The 26,246-nt window shown below is 36.1% G+C and overlaps 1 protein-coding gene across 9 annotated transcripts in view; it reads left to right on the forward strand.

The window, feature by feature from the left end:
- The window catches only part of B3GALT1 (beta-1,3-galactosyltransferase 1), a 175,892-nt gene that overhangs the window by 113,598 nt on the left and 36,048 nt on the right, over positions 1–26,246 (forward strand). For 4 of the 9 annotated variants that reach the window (XR_009277740.1, XR_009277738.1, XM_058839783.1 and 1 more), the window contains exons 3-4: positions 13,414–13,515; positions 13,662–13,713. The gene's annotated coding sequence lies outside the window, so the exon portion shown is untranslated. Of the gene's footprint in view, positions 1–13,203; positions 13,255–13,413; positions 13,516–13,661; positions 13,714–13,864; positions 14,009–26,246 lie in introns of those variants that run through there. The other 5 variants (XR_009277741.1, XR_009277737.1, XM_058839782.1 and 2 more) reach the window with 3 other exon arrangements.

Genomic DNA, 26,246 nt, shown 5'->3' on the forward strand with positions numbered 1-26,246 from the left:
CTGTTAGGATGTGCACAATACTTCTCAGTTTCCTGTAATTTTCCACACTGCCATCTTTCCACACTGCCATTTTAAGAATTAAAGAAAATTGTTTGTTCTGCCTAATACATGTAGGTTCTCCAATCTTTGCTTCCCACTGGTACTTAATGTTTAGAACAACCTTGGTACTTATTTACTGTAGTCTCCTTTCCTGGTGACCTAGACATTAATTAATTAGCCATAGAAGATGGCAAAAGCCATATTAGATACAAATGGAACAAAACAAATTAACCACTGAGATTTCCAAAAAGAATTTATTATTTCCTAAAATAAAAAGGTAACTTTGAAGTCTTTTCACCCAACCACTATGCCCAGCTATCGAAATGCCTGGTTCTAAGGACACAGGGCTCAGTTTACTCACAGAGTATCAAATATTCTGTTCATGACCATGGTCATGCCTCCTTGCATTGTGGTTCATAATGAAGTGTACAGTGCAGCCTTATTCCCGAGTCTTGTGGGACAACCTAAAAGATAAATTAGATGTATATTATGAAGATTTCCAAAAACCAAAACACACATAAAACTGATTTTCTCATTTTTATCTCATGGATCAGGTTTCTTTTCAGTTGGATCACAGCTGACCAAATATTCACATTGTCCCTGTGACAAGGCATACACATTCTTCAGTTTGTTCTTGGTACTCATTTCCCTGAAGCTTAAGTTAGTATACTATCTTGTGCATCTGGTTTTATGTCCCTTAATTTAAAGTTCTGTTCAGAGAAACAAACCAAGCAACAGCAGCATTCTGCCTGTGGATTTATTCAATGTCTGTTCTCCATCCTTTTCCATTTTATACATAAAACTAGCAAGAAAGCTCCATTTTGCTGCCATAAACACAGATTCCATCTAAGCGGGTTTGGAGAAGACAAAATGTTAATCCTGACCTGAAGTGACAGTATTTGTAACTAACCACACAAATAGACAGGATTTAGGATGTTAATTTGGTGTCATATTGCAATGCTTAACTCCTAATTCCACATTCAATGGACTTCTGAGAAAAGCTGGCTTAAGTAGTTCCTGCCTTTCCTTTGAAGCACTGTAAATGCTTGTGAAATTCTGCTATAAACTATATCATGAACTGATCCAGGTTAAAAATAACTTTCCAGAAAAAAATGTTTTTCCAAGTTAGTAAGCCTATGTTAGTATAGTATACATTTAAACAGCACATTTGGAAGAGCTGTCCTTTGCCACACGGACAGGACCACATGGTCATGGGTGGTTAAACAGTCTCAGCAGCAGAGCCCCCATATCCAGACTTTTAGCCCCAGAGCATGGGCTTGTCCACTCTTCCACCTTGTAAAAGAAGCTCTTGGCTCTGTATTTCAAAATTTTCAAAAGCAGGCTGCTTACATGAGAACAGGAAATTTAAAAAAGTCAATTTACTCAGAAATTTCCAGCTTCTATCATCAACTCAGTTTTTTAGTAAAGATGTATTGAAGATATCACCAGATAAGAATTTGGAGTGTGTCATTAGGTCAATCCACAGAGTATCTCAATGTGGACCTGAAATACTGATATAACTTTAAAACAAAAAAATGGCATGGGCTGCTCTGCCTATAAATCCCAAGCATGAGCATTTTGCAAGTGACTGGAGTAAAAATGCCAATGCGGGTTTTAAGCTAAACTCCAGAACAGAGATTATGAGAAACAATTCTCTATTACTTAAATAAAATGGTGTCTTCTATGGGTGTAAGATTGAAAATTAAACATGTCTTGCTGACTCCTACTTATCTGTGAAATATCAAGAGTCAGCACTTTATAATTTAAAAAGAAAAATCTTGTCACTGCAGTGCACAGAAAAGATGAGATTCAGAGGATGAAAGCCAGCTGTGTAGAGAATGACCTTGATGTTTGTAATCCCACTTTCCTTTGCTACAACAATGAAAGAAGGTCTTAGGTCTTATGCTAAAGAAAGTAGAGTGGAGAACTGAATTTCTTTAAGTTTTGCCATTTCTTCCTGCCACTGCAGTCAAAACTGCTGTGTATTCTGAGCACACAGTCTGGCACACAAAGGCTTAGGTTTGCAGAAGTTTTAAGGATTCATAGGTACAAGTTAAGTGAATTGACTTGCTGGTATTAAAAAAATCCAGCTCTGGACAAATATTAAAAATTGTGTTCTTTGAGAAATTAGGTAATGCGTATTTCACATTAGTCACTCCAATTGGTCTGTACTTTGAGGATATAGTATTGTGCCATAGTACCACACTGTAAAACAGAAATAATAGTAAACACACATTTCACAAGAGTATTCTAAAATATAGACACTAACATTTGTAGTTTTGATGGAGCTCATCAGTCTTATGAGAAAATCAACGATGTTATATTCAGAGAAAATCTGAATGCTGCAGTGAGCCAGGAGGCCACAAACCGAATGAAGCACATCTTTAAGTGACATATTTGCAAACTGTCTGTTAAATCAATACTATCCATCTTGTGACCTGAATGAGGCAGGCAGGGGAAGAGTTGGTGAAGAATAGTGTGCTCTCACATAATTAAAGTCTGTATCATAATACAACACATTTCAGCCAGATAGTTTCAAAGTTTGTCTAAGCTCCTAGCAACTGAATGAAAACTGTTACAATGAGAAGTTCTGGGAAGTGTAAATATAGCCTTGTTTCCTGCCTTAGATCTAACATAACTTATTACAAAAATCTTCATAAACCTAATGAAACACTTTGCAAACACAAGAACAATTTCAAATAGCATTCCAATGGTAGAAGATAAATTTTTTTCAAAAAGGCTTTATGTTCTAAGATTTTTGAGACAGAAATTCACTTTTGAATAAGAGCTACTTAGTTATTTTCTATTCAAGACAAAAATAAGGAATGAAAAAAAAATTATATTGCCAAGATCTGTTCATTACTTGAGTCTACTATAATCACTCAGATTATGACCTCAGAGTCAGTGTGGTTTAGTTAGTATTTAAGTGCGTGTACTATAGCTACATTTAGTTACAATCCCAGATTCCTATCTATTATCTGACAGATGATTGCTACTATTTGCCATTCAAACAGCTTCCGAAAAATAGGAAGCGCAAAACCCACTAAGAATAACAATTAGCAATACAGCATGCTGTTACACAAAACAAGCCTACAGTAAATGCTAGATCTCATAGAGCCACACACAAAAACTTAGTCATCAGAGTACTGAAGTATTAAAGCAAAAGCAGGCCCTAAACTAAGCTGAGTTGGGGTTTGTGTTTTCTCTTTGTTTAGATTATGATCTCACATTTCAGTTCCACAGATTAGAAGTTTGTGTGGTAGTGCCTCATATCACAGATAAATCTAAAGAATCAGAACCTTCAGAGATATGTTTCTGAGGATAAACCTGAGCACTGCATCCGTGCTGATAATATACAATACACTGTACACTGCCAGGCTTTGCAATATTCGGTGTTATTGCCTCCATTGGTAATATTGAAGAATGCCGTGAATTCAGTTGATATCAAAAGCAGCCACTGTGATGTTTGAAATTAGAAAGTGATTCTGCAGTTGAGCTATTCTTGCCTCCAACTTAACAGGATTTTGCCTAACATCTGAAAAAGGAAATAAAAAAGGACAAATACACAAGAAGTCATCTATTACCCCTAAATATCTGATTGGTACCACTTGAGGGCATGTTGATTTTCCTCACCACTGAGAATTTGTTGTCCTTTTGTCCATCCTCTCATATTATATAAACTGTTTTGAATATTGACACATTTACATTTTAAAACAACCCAGAGACACATCTTTACTTATATATATTGCTAAATGAGAATAAAATTCAAACTGAAATGCATCAGCTTTTTCTGCTGACACCCAAAGTATGTACTCCTTTCCTTGCTTCTCCGTAACTCTTTACTTGGATTTATAAATCCTGTCACACTTTTGGTGCAACAGACCATACTGTCACCATAATTTGTTATTCTTAAAAATCTCACACTGCTTACAAGGTATTTGTCTTAGGTTTACAGATCCTTCAATCAAACATGTTAACAAGCAAGTCTTAATCTCTTTTGGTTGTAAATTAGAAGTGCACTTTCAGTTGTTACAGGGCCTACAGATTACTTTTTTAAAGCCAAAATACCTAAAGTCATAAAAAATCTGAATGAAAAACCTAAATCATTAAGCACCATTAACAGGGATCAACAGAACAGTTTACAACAATAACCTTAAGAAAGTTAAATTACTTATACAAAGATTTCATAAAAGTCTGCTCAACTTCCTGTTTTGTTTAATAGATGAGAGATCTAGTTAAGATGATCTTAAGTCAAGAACTGGACAAATCATGGAACACTAGAGTATGAGAAATAGGAGTATTGTCAGTAAGGGAGCTTAGTGAGCAAAACCCAGAGCAAGATTGCACTGCAAGTGGGAGCTCTAGGAGTAAGAGCAGGAATCAGGGATGATATCCAAGGCACAGGGACAAGTAACAGGCAGGCTGAGTAAAAGAAAAGCAACCTGCTGAGTGTCCCAGAGCAATAAGTGCAATTTGCTCTGATGGGTAGGCAGCTATCAGTCAATCTGACACCATTCTTCAATCCTGAGAGACCAGTTCCATGCAGGTGACCTCTGTAGCTTGGTATTTAAAAAAGACTACATTAATGTCCACCTGAATTTTATAAATATAGGACAATTTCCATGTACAAGTATAACATGAACACTTAAAATATCTTAGATACTGCTATGTAGTAAGTGGCCTGATTAGGTCATTGAGAGCTTTGAGTTGACAGTGATCTCAGCCCCCCATTGTTTTCTGGGTTTTTAGCATTGTCTTCATTTCAGAGACAGATTTCAGTCAGATCCTCAACTTTCTCCTTATATATAGACATACTGCTTGAAAGAAGCAGTACTGTGTATGTGTGAAAGCAAATATGTGGCTGTAGATAGTTTATTTTATGTACCATAGCAGAGAAATTGTCTGCAATATCTGTGCAAACCCATCAACGTAGAGGTAGAAGAGGTACTACACTTCATCTGCAGCTGAAAATTCTGTCAATTGACAGAAAAGGGGCAGAGGGACATGGGAAATGCAGACAAGTAATACATATAAAGAGACAGAAGTTTAATAGCAAGTATACCAGAAAAAAAGGGTATGAAATACATTTGATACAGGGGAAGATGTCACCTTATTGCTTTTTATTTATAGACCAGCATAGAAGTGTACAGTGCTTTGTCATACAAAAACTGATGCAGATAGCTCAAGGAGTAGGCATGTGAAATCAGAATTGACATTAAGAGAGAAGTAGAATGAGTTAAATCATTTTGAAAAAGGAACTGCTTTACCCTCTGGTCATCACAATAAAAATTCAATGAATTATTCTGAAGAAATATCCAGTGTCTTGCTAATAAGATTTAAAGTGTCATTATACAATGTAAGGTGCTCAGACAGAAATTAGTGATAAGCAGATAAGTCTTGGGGGAAAAACTAGTGCAAAACTAGAAAATACATAATAGCAAAAGCCAGACATGGACAAGAAAGAAGTCTTATACCCTAAGCAAAACCTATTTCCTGGAAGGATGTAGTCCGAAAAACCAAACTTTCCTATATATTACAGAAAAGATAAAAGGCAAACAGAACTAATTGTGAAGTGCAGAAGAGGTACCAGCTGATTTCTGCTCTCAAAATACACCCTAGAGATATCAGAATCCAGAAACATTATCTTAGAATGTAACTTTCATGTATGTACACACTTAATTGTTCTGTATGGTGCAAAAATATTTTATTTTTTTCATTAATACTTGAATTCTATGAAGGAATTGAATGTTGTAAGGATTCAAAGATTCAAGAGCAGTTGAGGAGACTGATTAAGATCCAAATCTAGAATAATGCTCAGGTACCATAGTATCTCACATTCAGACCTCAAAATTATGATTACCCAACATGCAAATGCTCTTTGGGTTGCCACCACTTATGATCTTTGTAGAAAGGAAATAAGTTCTGTGAAGACTAAAGAAAGAGAATGAATGTGGTGATTTTCTGTTAATTATAGCAAAATCACTTGTTTATTTGGGGTTTTTTTATGTAAAATTATCACAAGGCTTGTATAAGCATAATGGATACATGTATTGTGCCTATAAATTCTCATTCATACGGGATAAACCACTGTAGCAACGCTTTGAAGTTAACGAGCCTTCTCAGTTCATTACAGATAAAAATACTGAGTTCCACCTTCAATATGAACTTAATAACTGTTAGCGGTGTAAACAAGCTTCGAATTTAATTTCTGCTACCACAGAAAGAGCAACAGTTTCTTTTCATACATTTGAGATATATGAAGATAGACAGCAAATACCAACGCTTCAAAAACTCCCCAAAATGTTTTTAATTACTTTTCTAATTTTTTTTTAAAATGAAGACTTAAGACAGTAACACATAGCAAAGATTATTTTTACTTCCAGAACTGTAAAGCAGTAATGGTTTATTATTTTGTAATTGATAGGATGAGCATTATTTACAGCTCTAAATTATTATGAATTTTGAAAGTCTCTGACTCTATTTCACGAAGCAGCAAAATTATATTTTAGACAGGATGCATAAGAAAATAAATACTTGCAGAAAACAGACAACTTGAGAGTATTTCTTATGGGAACACTTTCATGTGACAGAAATAATAAAATGTATTTTTCCAAAGGACAAGGAGTCCTATTTTTAGCTAGGTTTCTTCTTATGGAATCATAAAAAACCCAAAAAACTTTAAGATCATCAAGTCTAACCATCAACCTGTCACTGCCAAATCCACCACTAAACCTTGTCCTTAAGTGCCAGATCTACATATTACGTATTTCCACGGATGGTGACTCAACCACTTAAGTGGACAGCCTGTTCCAGTGCTTGATAACCCTTCCAGTGAAGAATTTTTTCCTCATATCCAATCTAAACCTCCCCTGGCACAACTTGAGACCATTTCCACTTTCAGTCAGCACCGATTAAATGCAAATTCTGACGTTCTGCATCACACACCTTCCTCATAACCACAAAAGTATCAAACACTTCCTATTTGCTGCTCTCATTTAACATAAAAATTTATGAAGTGTCTCTGAGAATAGCTCACTAGATCACATTTACATGGATAACTCAGTCTGCATGGGCTATGTAGGACTGAATTAATGAATGTACTGTTGCTTCACATACCAAAAGCATCACTAAAGGGATAATTGCAAATACGGAGGCAGGGACTGGGAGATGCACTGGCTGCAGTCATTGATGACTCCCTCCTCTGCAGTCTCAAGAAGCTAATTTTCCTCAGGTCAGAGTGCTCGATCCATGTTCCTGGGAATGACTCAGGACACAAGCAAATAAGACAGCATGTGTCCACACTTGAGGTTTTCTTTCTCCTCTGCCCAATTTCATTCCCAGAAGTGCTGTGATTGTGAAAGGCACAGTGTGACACCATAAGAGATTTACATCTTCTCTGCACAAACAAACACAGTCTGGGTGGCAGCAACGAAGCAAAAGCTTCCCTAGGGCATACACTAGGATTATCAACAAGGGAGGACTACTTCTGGATTAAAGCTTTGGCCCACTGTCAGCTATGGCAAAATTCCCACTGAAGACAGCATAGCCAGGATTTCACGTCTGTTGCAGCAATTTTGACTCCTTGCCTGTTCTGCCTTGGGACTTCCAGCCAGCATAAAAAGGGTCTTAACAGTGCCAGAAGCTTTTGTGTTTTGAACTGCAGGCAGAAGTCCTGAAACTCTTCACATAAACAACCAAATACTCATCAGCTGTTTAAGAAATTTAAGACACTGCCAAGCTTCAGGGGATTCAAACCTGCATCCACAAGTATGGTATTTCACATTGGCACACTGTGCTGAAACACCCTTATCCTGTTTAAGGGCCTTCTTTATTTTTTTTCTCTTTTTATGAAAGTGTTATGGCAGAAGATTCATTATTTGATTGAACACAGAGCAAGAAGCAAGCTAAATAATATACTCAATACAAATCTCATGCAATAATGATGAAAGAAGTGTAAAATGACTGTAACAAAAGCAGACACTTCATGAAGTCTCCTCTAAATTCAGTATGAGTAGGCAATATAGGAAAAATGGCAGTGCATTAAGAAAAGATGAAACTGTAGATCACACTGGCCAAAAGTCTTAATGAGACAGTAAAATATTATGATAAGTCTCTGTTTAAAATATACTCGGCCTTTGTCACTGCATATAGAACAGATAGAAGCTTAGCAAGATGTCAGAAATATAATTGTTAATGAAGCTAGCATGGAATTACAGTGCTCAACAAACACAAAAAGCCAGTTAAAAGTCCCTGACCTGTGACAAATTTCTGCTTACGTCAGCACGAAGAAAAAACAACTCAAATAATTGTAGGCTGCAGGACTAGACCTTGGTCATTATTTCATCTAAACACAGAAGAGCTTCAGTTTAGTGAAGATGGCATGAACTTTGCAATGAACACCTATTTAAAAAGCAGTCAAAATTCTGCTGCTGCTACTCGATGAAGAAGCAAACACTTCATCTCAGGCAGCATACAGATGCCCTACTTACAATATGTAACAATCATTACAAAAGAAATAGATATTTATAGTTGGATTTGTTAGACTTACATTGTCATGTAAGGACAGACACACACAAATACTCTATTAGATTAGTTTAGATTAATTTAAGATGTTGGGGTTTTTTCTTAATTCTGCGTTTTAATAGAAGCCTTTTAAAAAAGGTTTAAAGCTTAGAATGGGATATATTTAGAATTCCATTCAGGTTCACAAGGAAAATATTTGCTTAAAAAAGCTGCAATTCAAGATCTTCTAGGAATAAAATTTCTCCTGAAATACTTGACATTTCCAAATGGAAATACCACCAGAACAAACCAACATTTGAGATTCAATTCTAGGTTTACAGAAACAGTTGCAGAAAGTAGAAACAATAAAACATTTCATTCTAAAAGTTTTAAGCCTAGCCACTGGTTTTTAGTTCTTCATCAACAGTTCATCAGTCCTTAGCTTTAAGAACAGCAACTATGATATTGTAGTCACAGCTGGTTTATGCTTGCTTAAAAATATTACTCCTGAAGTTTACTGAACTACTCTGGCTTGAGTAAATGCATGGCAAAAAACAAGCATTGGAACATCTACTTTCTAATGAGAGGGCACACAAAGGCATGTGATCTTCCTCCCTTCCTTCTTGATGGAGTCAAGGGAATGAGGTTGCACAAATATCAGTGAAAGATAACTAGCACGAAATAAGTCATACACTAGGCATCACCCTTTGCAGTGATAAATTCTTTACCAAGCTGGATGTCTGGAGGAAAACAAAAGGGCTGGGGAAAATTAATGTGCCTTAAATGTGATCTTCTCCATTCTGATGAGATATTTAGTTACACATCCCTCTCCTATTGCTAACTAGGAGGATGCATCATGATAGCCATTCTGCAGAACATTCATCATCAGAAAATGAGGTTCCTTACAAAGCTTTTTTACTTAACACTTTCTTGTTTGTGTCTGTAGCCAGTATTTTGTATTTGTAGGAAATTTTATTTAGATTTTTTTTTTAAGTATCCAAGGAAAAACAACAGGAATTATTAGTCTGATATTCCAGTTGTGTAAAGACAGAGGAAAGTATTGTCAGATATTCAGAACTGGATATTAAAAAAAATATCTTATTCACAGGTGGTTCTTTACTAACCATATACAGACAAGGTGCTTTGATTCCTGTTTCTATCACTCTAAATTATTAGCACTTGACTGTCAGAGCTAAATATTAAAAAAAATATCTTCAGACTCTCCATCCTATTTCTTCTTCAGTATTCAAAATCTTTCTGGATACTGCGCTTACATTCCCTCTCTTCACAGAAAAAGCTTGACATTCCATGTTTTCTGATTAGTAGCTGCAATTTTTTCATGTAACTACTCAGTGAAAAATTTAAAAAAAAAAAAATGGAGGATCATGGAATCAGAGTTTAGAACAAAAGAAGTCAGGTGTATCTTCAGAAAACCTCTCAACCCTTTTCCATTTGAATTTTGTTTTTCTATTTTTTTTTGTTGTTTTTTGCTATGCAAGCTGTAATAATCACTGCTCTGTCTTCAGCCTGTCTTTTTACTTTCATTTACACCTCATCATATTCCTGTTTGTCTAAGTTTATTTTTCACTGTATGGACCTAACCATCTCCTCTCAGCTTGTCCCTACATTCATTCAAGCCCATGCCAAGTGATTCTGAACATAGGACAGCACATAATGTACGGGAATTTTGCTGGACACTGAACTCTTGACAGATTCTCCAAAACCAGTGAATAATGGGCATTTATTCCCATTTGTACTTGTAAGACTTTTGTACTTTCCCATTTGTACTTGTGACCTTTCTTTTGCCATGTGTGCCCCACAGCTGTTTCACAGCCACCTTATATTACCTTAACAAGCTAAAGTGTATGATGGACTCTGTCTGAGCAGAACAGTGTAACAAAAACCCACAGGGATGGGAGCTCCAGGAAACATTTAAACTAGCACATCATCTGTCATAGTGAGTAGAAACAAGAAGAAACACTTGAGTTTTGACCACTTAAGAGAGTTTTCCTCTGCTGCTACTTAGATTAGCCTTAGTCATTGGGTAACAGTCTTCAGCACATAATAGCTGAGGTCTGCCGGGAGGTCTGTAACAAAGAGCCCCCTTCTCTGCAGTACTTACACATTCTTATAGTCTTTATGTCAGGGCAAGAAGTCCCAGATTTCATCATCAGCAAGAGCATTGTGCAAGATAGCTGTCTTTTCTAAAAGCATTCTCTCCAGAGAATTCAGAATGATCAGGCAGTTTGAGAAAAGGTAATCTCAGCCTGGGTTGAATACAAATCAAATACATAAATGAAATTGCACATCACTTGCACTTACTGATGAGAAGTATTGACAGCAGCATGGCCTTCTCCCTTTCCTAGGATTCTTCAAGTCTACCTTATATACACCAAAATAATTACACTGCTCTTCCATACTGGTACCATGGTGCTCCTGACAATACACACTGCCAGATTTCAGTGGGCTGAAGGGTTACCTCTCAGGGCAGACTCATTACTGGCCATTATGTTTAATAGGGATTTAACAGTCACTACTTTGTGTGTTGCAAGGATGTTTATCTTCAAAAGAACTATAGCACTAAATCATAAACACAAGTCTGAGTTTAGTTCATAAAGCAATTCTATGTTTTTAAAATGAGTAAGTTATAATTGCTTTTCATCTTTAAACTACAAAAATCATAACTAGTTTCTCATTCTTTTGACCCTGGTCAAGATTTTAAACTGTCTCTTTTGGATGAATAGAATAAAAATGCTGTGTAGTTTACAGTTTATCTCCTACCTGCTTAAAGGAAATATTTCACGCTTATTTGAAACTCAGACTAGAAAGTGAATGATAGGTGGGGAAGCAGAAGGAGCTCAATTACTATGGAGAGACAAAATTTTGCAAGATGCCTCATTGGAAAAAAATAATGATTTTTATTTACACAATTGTGTTTATGATTCTTAACTCAAAAAATTTAATAAAAATTGGTATATTTGAATCTACATAAATAGAGACATTCTGAAATGAATTGCAATTGCTAATATTTCCTAATTGAAGGAAACCAAGCACTGATTCTTTTCCACTTCCGTTATGAAACCAAGGCAAACCATCTTGCATCCTATTCATCTCATCATATCTCTTCTGAACTATTTCCCAATAGGCTACATCCCAATCCAACAGAAATTTGCTTAACAGTGGGAGATGATGCATTTTGAACAGGGTTTGTTGATGGCTGAAGACTATAACCCAGCCTCAGCACAGGTAACTGCTGGCAATACAATGCTCACCTTGAATGAGGCAATATCGGGAAGGTAATCTACAAACAGCTTCAAGGTTTACCACAGGCTCTAAATTGCATTAAATAGGTTGAGGGCCAATGCCTAACCAATCTTCTTACATATGATCAGAAAATACCATATTTCAGTTATGTTTTGTTACAAAAAGTAGTTATTCTAAGCCCTAATATTTTTTTTCAATTAGAAATTTAAGTAGATATTTTTTTTAAAAAATATGAATTTTCAATTCAAACTATTCATAGGAAAATTTAAAGGAACTTTGATAAAAATGTCACAGAAAACCAATTCCAAGATACTTAAGTTAGGTACCTTTTCATACTTCTGCCTTGTTGCACCAAAATATAGTGGCAACTTCATGCAGTGCCTCTAGGCATAAAACTCCCTGATATAAATTCAACACGAAAGATTACACATTCCAACCTGAATTTCTTAATTTCTCACGTATTTCTAATACAAGGGTGATTTCTATTTGCATTTTACAATTTTCCAAGTCTGCTAATTGCAAGGCATTCTAAAATAAATTTAAATTGTCTGTGTGGCCACCATCCAATTTCTAATGGACAGGTGTTCATATAAAAATTCAACAGTATCTGCGACAAGCTAGCAGTAACCAGTGGGGTGAGGGTAGAGAAAAATTACTTGACTCTCAGCTGAACTTCCTGTTTAACCACAGGGATGATCAAATTAGGTCAAGGTCAAGTATGTGACAGAGCAGCTGTGCCACACAGAAAATAAGGACTGTTGTTGTATCAATATATATACAGTAATATATATATAGTAGTAGTGTATGTATTAGTAATATATAGTAATAGTGATTTGATTTTCTCAACCACCATTTCATGTCTTGCAATTCAAAGCTGCTGCAGGAGAGAGAAAGTGGCCTCCTGCACTCTCAGCCTTAATTCTGGGCTCTCTAGATTCAGCTGCCTCACAGGCTGCTTGAAGCCTTGTGGCAGAGCAGTCCCTTGGCACTCACGGCATCACTGCAGCAACCCACCTCTTATCCACAAGAAAAACATTAAAGCTGTCCAACATGGTAACTAATAACCAACTAATCCTCCCCCCATGGGATGAGAGACATTTACACCTCCCTGGCAGAATGAAATGACTGGACTGGTGGTGATGTTCTTACCCACAGAAACTTATTCTCAGATGTAGCTCATTTAGGACCTGAATTAACTACTACAAATAGATGCTTTCAACATAGAGTGATTCTGGGACCTGTAGTGCTTTGGCATAACAATCTATGATTTTCCTGTTTTGGTAAATGAAAATAAATTGATTTATGGCAGTTAATGCACAGGTACTGCAAACGGCAGCTGTAGTTTTTTGATACCCATCTGTCCTCCCCTTACTCCATCTGTTTCCTTCACTCATTGCACTGGAATTCAGCTTCACAAAATGCAGTCCAAACTCTTTCATGCAGCACAGTGTAAGTTACCTAGTTACCCAGCTAAAAGACATTTTCAAAATAAATCATTCTCCTTGTACTCTGTAGAAGGCAACAGACACGGATTTTTTTAGTTAATACATGTCTGAACATTTTTTTCAACAAAATATACAACTATCAGTAAATTTCCTCTGATTTCAGATGGTGCACTTGAAAATAATACCATAAAGGCTCATTATTTTAAACAATTATTGATTACACCCTGGGGATTTTCCAATTCCACTTGATGCTGCTTTTAAAATGGTAAGTACCTACATAATTCCATGATTTATAGACTGCTTAGATTTTATAGCTAATACAACAGTAAAAATGCACACTAATATATAATGTCATTTGATTATATAGCTTTTATTAAACTGTGTTGACTGACTTTTTTTATTCTTCAACAGTTCTTTGGCCTGTTAATGATTAAAGATTTGGATTTCACTCTTTACACTAAATGTAAGTGTTTAACAGGAAAAGAAAACCTAAAAAAGCACTCCCTCCTTAGAATCCAAAATGGAAGATAAAATATAAAGGCTGAAATGAATTTACTGGAAATTTTGCATAGCACAAATACAAAAGCAACTACTAAAACCCATTTGTTCTACAGGAAACTATAAGCAAAGGCTATTTCCATTATTATTCCATCTTTAAGGCAGTGTGGTACACGAGGTCAGTCGAAGGTCAAGAATGGAGGTTGCTGTTACTCTATAAAAGGGCTCACATTTTAAATATAAGTATCACAGTGTGCATGGTATCTTTCATTTCATTATCACTAATGTGGTACCTTGAATACCTACATGTCTTAAATACTTTGGTTTATGCATTTTACTTCATTATTGGCATCACATTAAAAGGGAATAGGTACATTTTATTTTCACTACAAAGGTCTTTTAACTGATACTGAATTTTTGCAGAATAGAATATTCAATACTAGCACAAAATGCAGTGCAGAGGAACACACATTTAAACACACAACTTAGTGATCTGGGTGATAGTAACCCTATTTTTTTTTTTCTTTTTAATTCCACACATTATTTTACTAAAAATTCAGTATTACAACTGCCTGTAAGAATGTTTTTGAGTCAAAAGCAATAAACTACATAACCTCTTGAGATACAAAAGTGTTTATGATATAAGGAACCTTACAAATATGTAGTAAGAATTTAGGTTGGAAATAAGATGTTTTTCCAAGATGAAAAATAAAAACAAATGCTGGTAATAGCACTTCATAAAGTAGAAGTTTCATATTACAGATCCATTATCATGATGTAGGTGACTGAAAAATGAGGATTGCAATTCTTTTAATCTTTATGTGTACTTAAATATATAGAAGCCCGTTTTTCCTTTCTATGGCAGTTTGAAGTACTTACAAATGAAAACAAAGAACTAAACTGCTGGTATTAACCATACAGAAAAAAAAAATTAAGTCTATATACCTCCTGTGGTCCTTTAAAAAGCATTAATAATAAAGCATTTGCATTAAGATAAAGCAAGAAAACACATACAAAAACATGTATCTTTTAGACATCTGCAAACTACTTATCTAGATCTGTTCCATAAATAGAAACTATTTATGGAGAGACTGAAACCAACATAATGCCCTAGAAAATAAGAGGCAAACTTTTTAAAATATACTCAAAATGGTGTGAGTAAATCTGTAACATAAAGATCCATATTTAATACAGTGATCTTTTTCTCCTTTTACAAGCAACGGTTAAACTTCTACTAATTCCATTAAAAGCAGAATGAGCCTTGATGTATTCTTTCTCCAGTAAAATTTCCTGCCCTGCAGAGTACCAGTATTAACTGTGAATGGTAGAATTGTAAAGGCTCTAGTGAAAAAAAAGCATTCAGTCCTCTAAACTAATGCCTGAGCTCTAAGTGAAGACAGGGATCAGCAAGTCAGCTGCTACTCATATTGCTTTCTTATTCATGACTGAAAAAACCAGAAGCTTGGGGAAAACTTAGCAACCTAATCCGTTCTTTCCCAGGAATTTTATGTAAGTTTCAATATAATTTTATTCTCCTTCTTTCTTCTCCTGTTATAAATATAATTTCAGAAACAAGTTTGATCCAAGGCTAAATTTCAAACCCCCAAACTGACACAATATAGGGGTCAGCAGTGAGGTTGAAATTTCAAATATGCCGAGTCAATCCTGCCAAGGTGGGTGTTAAAGCTCCTCAGTTTCAAAGCGTACCTCAGCTGCTGTATTTGGACAGTAATGTTCCCCAGAGCCATTGCAGAAGTGCATATCAAGCTGTTTCTCAGAGCAAATAGCAACTCTTTATATATCAGCAAAAGGAGGCTGGCAAAGGACTAAATAGAAGACCCTTCAGCCACTCAAAACTGGAAAGCACCCTTAGAAGGACAACAGACCTGAGTCAGGAAAATTATTTTCATTGTGAGCCAGGAGGAAGAGGTGGTTGGATGGATCCACAGAAGTCAGCCAAGTTAAAAGCACAAATTAAAGCACAATCATGGCACTTATTTTTAGACACCTGTGCTAAAGGAAGGGAGATTAAGATGCCTGAAATGATTATTTTTCACAGGCAGGGTCACTCAGAAATTTGATCTGTATGATTGCAGACACTTGTAAACATTGATTCACCGGGATACAGCACTGAGCTATTAATTCACATAGTTTAATGCTGCACAGCAACCCAGCAGTCAGAAACTAGGTTCCATTAGAACAGTGTACCAAGTGACAATTTGCTGTGCTGCTGTACAAAACTCATAATGGGAAGAAATCCTTTAGGATTGCTTTAAACTACTGTCTGTCCAAAGAAAAAGGCAAAATATATTAATTTACATACAACATTTTTCCAGCCAGTCGTAGCACTAAGCATTATCCCTTTCCCCTACCCTTCACCTTAAAAGGGACTATTCTAAATCCCCTCAGTTTTGGCACATACATTTTCTGTGATAAAAATAAACTGAAGAAACTGAATATGCAAGCATGTGCAAAAATGCATAGCCTAGGGTGGAATACACAACACAGTGCACATGCTCTGTTTGCTATATACTTATACCCTGAAGTGTAGAATATTTACACAAATATAGGGAACCCTCAATGGGAGCAAGAGATGTCACTTGCAGCCTAGATCAGTCCAAGTCTTCAGAGACAGATTTCACACCAGCTGGACTTTAACCTAAATAGCATTTACCTGAGTTTCAAATAAATCACTCAGTACTAACTTCCTGATTCAGTGCAACAGCACTATCACTTTGGTCTTCCTTAAAGAAAGGGCAAAATGAATTATGTAACTAAGTCTAAGTGGAACCACTGGGCATGGTAATTTGATAATAATTTACAGCTAAAGTTTTAAAATTAAATCACAGAAAATGCACTGAAATAATTACAACAGCAATTTTATAATTTCCAGCTACTCAACACTATGGGACCACAACCTGAAAATTTATTCTATGACTTTTGATTTGTAGACAGGTGCTAAACTACCAGATTTCAGCTTTCCTTGGGTAACTGATCAGAACATGCTTTTCATTCATTCTTGGTTTTTAAACTTAATTGTTAATGCAAAAAATCTGCATAATACTGAAAGCTGATATCCAAATACATGGAACTTAATCTCAAAATAGCATGGCTTGTTGCAGGTTTTGGTATTTTTCCCGTATTTAATTAACTAAAAACTTCAGAATTTCAGTTCACTGACAAGTAACTTCATTACACAGTTATTGTCTGTGGTGTTTCATGTTCTTCCAGAAGGCTGATTTCAAAAACATACAAACCTTAGAGGGGGGATGTGGCAAGAAGGAAACAAACTGAAACAACCTTAGTTTACATTACCAAAAGCAAAATTCCCTGTTCAAGTTCAAACTAAATGACATCTTGGACATGAGAACAGAACCGTAATCACATAAAGAAAGTTGTGTGAATGATGACTTGGAGAACCTGGCAAAGAAAAAAGAGGAGAATCCTCAAGGCAGGAGATGCAACAAACCATCTACTTGCATTAAAAGGAAAATGTTGACAATGTGTTCACATAGCCTTTCGAAAGCTAAGAAAAGTTGGAAGGATTAAATAGGATTTATCAATAATCAGAGGGATAGGTAATTTTCTCCCTTTCAAACTTCTGCAACAATGCAACATTATCAGTAGGTCATTTTGTACCTTATCAAAGTTATAAACAGCAGTCCAGATGCCACAAGCATGGCAAACATTACTCAGCTGTGCCTGGTCTCTCTGCTACTGAATAATCAATTGTAATCAAGGTATTAAAGAATAAACCCAATGATGACAACTTGAGGAGCTATACTAAAATTGCAGTTATGTATGTTTATGGTGTTGTTAGCCTTCTGCAGAGGGACACATATCTGGCATGAAATTGCTCTTCAGCTTGCTAGGCGAACAAACTGCACTGATCTTCAGTTCAATACAACAGTAATGCCTCCATTGCAGAGCAAAGAGGTGACATTTCACTTTACTCAAGCGTCATATCTCCTGGAAAGAAACTACACTTCCTTGGTTTATTTATACAAGTTCAGAGGATACTGACATCCATCCATCCATCCAAAACAAGCACTGTATGCTGTTGTATACTATATGTTGAGGAGAACTGCAGAAATGTGCAAGACAGAAGCATAGATAGGCCCAGTTCTCAGTAATGTCAAGGCTGCATATTCATCCATGATAACCAGTGGTGGCACACTGAAACACACCATGCAAATGACCAGTCTGTTCCTTTCCCTATGGTGCCAAAGCACTTAGAGATAATGTACAACTGCTTCGTAACTCACATGGGAACTTTTGATCTCTTCTGGTCAGTAGTACAACCTATTTTGGATTAATTCTTTGTCTGTCAGCTTTGTCCCATCCTTTCAGACACTGTTCAGGTTTTGGCGCAGCCTGTTTCCTTCATAGCAGATTGTATTTGGAATTTGTGGCCAGAGCACTGCTGAGAGCATAAGGCCATCTCTGTTCATATATCAGAATTTTACTGCATATATGTAGATGACTTTGACAATCAATTTACAAAGAAAAAAAGGAGGCTTAGGACCTAAAGGGCACATTTTCAAAGCTTAAAACAAGAGGTACACTCAATAATCCTCTTAATGAATAATAGGATAAGTATACACACCACTTAGAAGTGGATTTCAAAAGGTTCCACATTTAGAATAAACTTAGGAAACAGATGACATTAAATAAAAAACAAAAACAAACCTCAAAAACAACAACAAAAAAAACAACAAAACAACCAGCCAACTAACCAAAAAAAACCCTAGCAACATGTCAACCAGTTATTATTCCTTTCTATTCATTTACATACAGCATTCTTCCAGCCAGTAAAAAGCAGTCATTAAACATTACCCCTTTCCCCTACCCTTTACCTTAAAAGGGACTATTCTATATCACTGTCTATTCACATATAAGCCACTCACCAGTACTTTTATGCTGTACTTTTTTGTTGGAATTACTGCTGCTGGAAAGTGGTAATTCTAGGGCAGACTTTATTGTTTTGGCTACTAACATAAAAAAGTTCCTGTCCTGCTGAATCTTCTATTTCTTCTTCCCATGTTGTAAAAAGCACCCTGATATCTCTATAAAAGATACAACACAGCATAACTGTGTCCTCTGCATTAAAGACAGGATAATGAAATGTAGGATCAGCATTTCTCTGACAGTGCCTACACATTTTCTGGTTGCCAAGGTAGAAAATACATTCAAATTTTGGGGGTTTCATATATGAAAATATCTTCTGGGGAAAATGTCCAAACACACATCTATGGTTGAGAGATTTTCTTTGTTTACAGAACAGACTGTAATCATGAGGATCAAACTTATCCACTTCATCTCCCGCTGGTAATCTAAAAAACTCTGCACGTTTAGTAGGTCCCTGAGGATTTGCCTTTCTTATCTCTTTAATCTTCACAAAAGGACCATAAAATGTGCCAGGTAAAGGCAGCTTTCACAGTTACTAACCTAGACCACCTTATTAGGAAACAAATCAAAAGAACAAGTTCATTCCACACAAGCTGTAAAACAGTTTCCATACAAAATTGATTTTGGCCCAAGTAAAGTGACACTGAAGAAAGATTATGTTAAAAAAAATCAACTATGCATCAGCTCAGGAATAAACTAGCTGACATTCCTTCCAGGTGTACTGCATATCCATCACACCCAAATGAATATATTCAGGCTAAGACATGTTGAACTACTAACTGTTTTCACCTAGGAGAATATGCATCGGCAATATATGATAAACTATTTGAAGCAAAGTAATGGAAGCAAAAATTGGACACGTGACTAACTCACTTTTACTTCATCTTGAATCAAATACCATGGTGAAATTAATTGCACAGGACTATTGCTGCTGTTAATTTTTAGCAAATGAGCATTTCTATCACCACCAGTAAATATTTCAAAATCCAAACACAAGGAAAACCAAGTATTTTCTTACATACATAATAGAAATCCTATTTAGAGAAGAATTCTAGAAAAAACAAAAGAGAATTTGAACCAATTCAACACTGACACTCAAAGACACATTTTAGATGTAGTAATAATTGTACATCCTTCAATCTTTTCTGTTTTATACATAAAAGTGCAACTGAATGTTTTTAATTCTCTGTAGATGGTTATTTTTACTCTGGTAAAGCTAGCACAAAACAGTCTAACAGAACTTGGATCTTTAGTTCATTCATTACATAATGAACTTAATCCATCTGTACATGGAAAAGGCACAAGACCATAACTTATGAATATTCATGACAGGTATGACATGAACCTTAATCACAGTGTTCTCAGTGCCTCCTACTATGTAAGCCCAAAGCTGAAGTCTAAAGCCTAAGTATTGTGGACAGTGCAAGACAATGATCCTGAAACACAAAAATAAATTGCGTTTAGATTAATACCTACCCACTTACAGAACAATCTTGATGAAAAAGATATATCCTCCCCTAGAGTATCAACAAATGCTCCAGGAAATTGAAAAGTGTCTACTTTAAAAAAAAATAAAAAAATTGATAATTCCATTTTAATTCTTGGTGCATCTGGTGTCATTCTGAATGCACAGCGTATCTACAGCATATCTGGATGAAATAACCAAAGGGCAGAACAATGACAAACTCACAGAGTTGCCCACACAGAGCCCTGCTTCAAACTCCCACCCGGGCAGCAAACATTGTACAGTAGCCAAGGATGGGCATTACCAGTTACCAATTATACCCCTCAGTTTCAATCTCCCTTTAATTAAGTAATATGCTGTGCACAAACATCGCTTATTCCCAGTTTGCTGTCAGAGTTATGTTTCAATCACTATTCAAACCACTGAAGCTACCAAGTACTTCAGACCTCACAAGCCCTGCTTACTATTACATGGAAATGGCTTAAGCACATATTCCAGGTCTAATATTTCTGAAGAAGAAAACGGAATATGACTATTAGTTTTGAAGGGACTGACTATAACTATAGAATTAAAATTAAATCAGGGCATGATAGGAAAGGAAGGAAAACATTTCCCACTACAGTGACTGAACATGCTGAAGGTGGTGCTGAAACATTTTCATGAGCAATGAGATTAGGAATGGAGAGCATTGAACATCTTTCATCTGTCTTGACACGCTTAATTACCCTGACATAAAAATTTTTGTTTTCTATTTTTTGTTTGCTATATTGTTTTCTTGCAACACTACTTCATGTCTCCATAGCACCAAAATTCCTGGTTTGCACAGATAGATTTTTAATTGTTCAGAAAGGTGTTGGAAACTTCAAGGTCTGTACAGGCTCCTTGACCCAAAAAGTTGAGTTAATATCACACAAGTCACTAATGGAACACTGACTCAGAACAAAAGTATTGATTAAAAACACTTGATAACATTGTGGCTAACCATAATGTAAATATGTCCTACCTCAGGATAGCTTCTGGCAGATATGTGGTCATGTTTACTAGAAAGGTTTCATTTCTTCACATTTAGGTGTATGTCTATTTTTGCAAACAGACTAGGAAAAGAGATGATGGGAATTTCTTTTTAAATCTAAAAGAACATAAACCAACTAGAATTGTTGCAGAATACATTCAAAAGAATGCCATCTGCAAGTCATTTAAATGCACACTAGTCAATACCTGCAATGATATAATCATCTTTTCACTTCAGAACTATGTCAACACTAGGTTTCATTTAATTGCACATGTATGCAGTTAAAAACATCAGGTTTTGTACACATTATTAGAGGAAAGGTCTTTTCATTCCATATGTACTATCAAGGTATTAATTTGAAAGCTCTGTTTGTCTAAAGAGGCCACCTGGAGCCTTATATTGTCATTATAATGACTGAGCACATCTATTGTATCTCTAGCTACATGTTAGTGCATAAGTAGGTCATGCAAATCAGTGCTTCCAAGATCAAACTTTGCCTGCTGCATGAGAGGATTATGTCAGTCGAGGTGCTAAGAATCAGATATTATACATCTATTATATAAAAATGTAAACCACATGGAACTTCAACTTTCTGTGTGCATTTCAGGAGCAACATAGCATTTAGAAGAATTAAACAATAAAGCAAAAGGAACAATACAAGTGACTGGATGTTTAGGCCAGTCAATGGGCTGTAATTTCTGTGTATTTCCTACTTTGATCAGTCATCAAGTTTGTCTAAATGCACACAGATTACAAATTTCATTACTCAAAAAATCTGCACCACTGAACCACAAAGGCATTCGCTTCTCTATCAAAGAATGCAGAGGCTATTTGAAAAAGACTATTAGCAAACTCAGCAAACATGACAAAGGCATGGCAAGTTTACAAGGTAGCTGGTCAATATCTAACTCCATATTACAGGATGGACCGTAATTCAAAGGTCTAGATAAAAGGATGGAGGAGGCACTAGTATCTGGTGACTGGTTAATAGTATTATCTTTCTATTATACCCAATCTGAATATATACCCATATATCTTTATTCGTAATGAATACAAAATATTTTTAAACTTAGTTTGGCATTTTCCTAGTGCAAATATTTCAGCAGTGATTCAGCATTCCCCAGATTTGTCACCTCTGTTGTTTTCTATAGAACAATTGACGGACACAATCCTCAGAATCTAAGTAATCCTATTATTAAAAAAGCTGTAGCAATCATACATTCCTAGTATTTTATAATCCCATTCAGGTATATAACTGCTGATTATTTTACTGTAATGAAATTATGGAGTGACAGTTTTACAGATAATAAGAATTAATAATCGCTGAATAAGATTTGCAGCACATTCAGACTTTGTATTTAGTAATGCTTAGCTTAAAAATAATCAACAAAATATTAATCCATACCTAAATGTCATTGGGAGTTTCGGAAAGGTCTTTGAATAGCAAAAGCACAATCTGCCTTTTGTACCTGAAATCGCAGGCAGGGTTGGAAAAAAATAACACAAGAGTGTATTTTTCATCTTCCTGTGAAAGCATCAGCACATTTAAAACATCACTCATAACAGTAAATCAAAATCTCAGCAATGCTTGTTGAAACTGGCTTTTAAGATAGAGAGTGAACAAAAAGACCTTTTAGAATAAGTTTTAGAGAATATATAAATTGTCTGAACACTGCCACGGACAATATGTTTTAACAGCATATATCCAACAGCCTAGTATAGATACTTGCTGTTCTGGGAGCCTGCCAAAGAGATCCATCCTGAAATTATGAGGGGAGGAAAACTCAAGAGAGAATGGGTAACAACAAATAACTTACATACATCTCTAGCTATTCTAAAGCTTTTCATTCAGCATCCATCATCATAAAATCAGTGTTCCTGACCCATCTTCATTTTAATAGAGAAATACTTTTTTAAAAAAGACTGGAATTCCCTATTGACAAACGGTACAGTAATACATATAAGATTTATCCTACTGTGCAATTTTCCCAAGGAGCTTCTGAGAATTATTAATGACATAAACATCATGAACAACTGAATGATGTAAGACCACCCAAGTTCTGTAGATAGAGAAGAGCAGAGGCCATAAACCAAATCAGCAGGAAACCTTACCGCACAATTAATATCTCCTAAAATATATTCCTGTTTTAGCTTCTAGGAAATGTTTCACTGGAAGATAATATTTATTATAGCAGCAGCTATCTCTGTTTTTTCAGATTATTCTTTCTGACAGACACCGGCAACTCCGGTTACCAGGGGTTCAGTCTATTGTTTAACAAAGACCTCTCATGAGACCAGCTTGAGCAGCACCTATCTGGATTCTTTTTAAATAAAGCTGTGTCTGCCCTGAGAAAGCCTGCTATGGGTATATGCTAACAACAGGGTTTTGGTTCAGTCACTAAGAGAAAATCTTCAATTCCTAACAGCAGCAGGCCATGATGCTACTTGAGATGCTCAGCCCAGAGCACACAAACCCAGTATGGGGCTGGCAGATAACTCCGCTTTAATGGCTCTCACAAGTTGGTCTCTTCTGTTCCTACCCCACACCTCTGCTGCTCCTCACACCACAAACTGCAGCAGCCAAGCGAGGAAGCGGCTCCTGAGGGCAAAGGCAGCCCCGGCCCAGCAGGACGCTGTAGCCAGCAGCACGGCCACACTCACAGCCGGGCCTGCTCTCCACCATCGCTGTCTGCCCTGGCCAACAGCTCGTCCTGCACATCAGCCTGGGAATTAAGTTTGGTCCAGAAGCCTATTTTTGCTTTTCCAAAGTGAAATGCATTAGAGCAACCCTAAATCCAGGCTTGTCTCTAATGTCACATGAGACCACCGCGTCCACCTGGCCAGTCAAAACTCTTTCACTCTCCAGAGACATTTATGGATGTGAAAAAAGTGAAAAGGATTTTGTCATGTCATCTAAGACCAGGGAGCTCTTAATTTTTACTTTCAGGACTATTTATTTCTTTTATATTTAGAATAGAAAGGATCAGATTAATATCTTAACTTGGAAGGGCTCAAACAGATCAGATATGAGATCTGCAGCTTTCCTCTAGTGCAGCATCTCCTATGTGACCATGACCACCACTGAGAAGCGCTGAATTCAGTGAATGAGCCTGATGGTGGCAATTTGGGATGCCACACTGCACAGCAATACACTGAGGCTTTTTTTTTTTTTGTGGTAGCTGATTATAGCCCTTTACTGAATCTGCCTGTGTGTCAAAGGCAGGACTGCAATTAAAGCTGAGACTGAAGAATCCTCCAAGGTTCTTGGAAAATAAGAATTTATTTAAGAAATTTTAAAATTTATTTTGATGCATCGTGTAACAGAAACCAGCTTGCCTCTCACAGTACCTAAACATTTAGGACTCTCTTCTTCCTTGTTTCCTTGGCTTTTTTGATGGACTTTTACTTTTGAATTTTTGTCTTTAAAATTAAACATTTCCAGGAAAAACGACATGTCAAAATCTAAACTTCTACTTCCTTTAACATACTACTTCTAGTACTGTAACCTGTGTTTTTCCTACTAGACCTGATCTACACAATTCTTTTCACACTTTCTAGAAGTCAGTGGCTGCAGTTCTCAAAGACTGCACTGTAAATATCTGCAACAGAAGGAAAGGCACTGCCAGCAAAAACCATACAAGAATACTGAAGTGTTACTTAACAATAACATTAGTTTCTGGACAGATGTGAAAGAGCTTACTTTCATATTAGTCCATGTAAGCCTCCATAACCTCCTAACAATCTGGAATCTAAAGGACATGCTTTGTGCATCACTGCATACTCGTTTGACAAAAGCTTTGATAACATGCTTTGGTTTGCTATGGATGACTGAAATTCTAAAGTAACTATGTGCTGCAAGAAGCTCACAGAAATGTACAATTTATGGTGAGATTTGAAAAAACGCTCTGTATTTTTCTGAGAGCTTTTATACCACAGGGAATAGTGTAGTGAATATGAGTGGTAAAATGCCTGCTGATTTTAATAAAATCTAAGTCATACAAACGATGGCTGCATTGAATCTCCAGCCCTTATGAGGTACCAGCCCCTCCAGGCACTGTCATTTCCCAGTATTCTCTGCACTTCCAGTTGTAAGTCCCATAAAATGAAATGTTTATATTTTATTTTTCATAAATTATGCTTTTGCCAATCCAGCTACTCAAGTCTACATTAATCCAGCTCTGTTTTAATGTAGCAGATGGTCCAATGGGAGTGACTTCTCAGTCTGACTAATGTATCCCCTTAAACCAAAGGTTCATTTATAACTGTTTACAACATTTATAACACACCCTTTAGATGCCAGGCAGACTGAATAGAAGCACACCTCTCTAAAGAAGTGGTAAAACATCTCAATAAATGAAAGAAATTACTGTCAACTTCCAGGGAATAGCAGACATTTTCCATTTGTTCAAACAACTACTGTTGCTATTTATAGAAACTACCTTGACATTAAGGATTTCTCAAGGATGACCCCACCCAGTTTAGCAGCAGGATGTGCACTTTATGGGGAGCTTGGAATCTGACCCTAAGTTACAACAAGGCTGAAATTGATCAGAGCTTCACAATTTAACAGAACAATTACAAGTTGCAATATTAATAAAGTTTACAATATTAATAATAACAATAATAAAATATTACAATCACATTAGTTTCTACAAACACCAAAAACCAAAATGCTAGGAAAATCACAGACATCGCTATGCTATCTCTGCATCTCTTACTCTCCCTGACTAGCATAAGTAATATGAATTACAAAATACCTGGCTGAATGCAGCAATATTTCCTTTTTGCTGTGACCATCCATTGTTAAAACTGAATATAAAATATTTCATTACTTTAACACTTACTTTAGGCTTCAAAAACCAGTGCATTTAGAATAAACTTCTGGTGAAAGCTTTATTCCATGTCTCAGCAGTAACAAAGTCTATTACAATAACATGCATGAGATCTAGAGGTTCAGCAGAAAGATGATTATATCTTTTATATCCACAGCAGGGAGATAGATATTTCCTCTCCTGTCAGAATGATTTATTCAATAAATGGAGAAAATATAAATTCTAAAATGCATTGATTTTTTTTTTTTTTCCCCTGCATCTCAAGAAACAGCAGAAATCTT

This window comes from Poecile atricapillus, chromosome 5, assembly GCF_030490865.1.
Source record: "Poecile atricapillus isolate bPoeAtr1 chromosome 5, bPoeAtr1.hap1, whole genome shotgun sequence".
NCBI lineage: Eukaryota > Metazoa > Chordata > Aves > Passeriformes > Paridae > Poecile > Poecile atricapillus.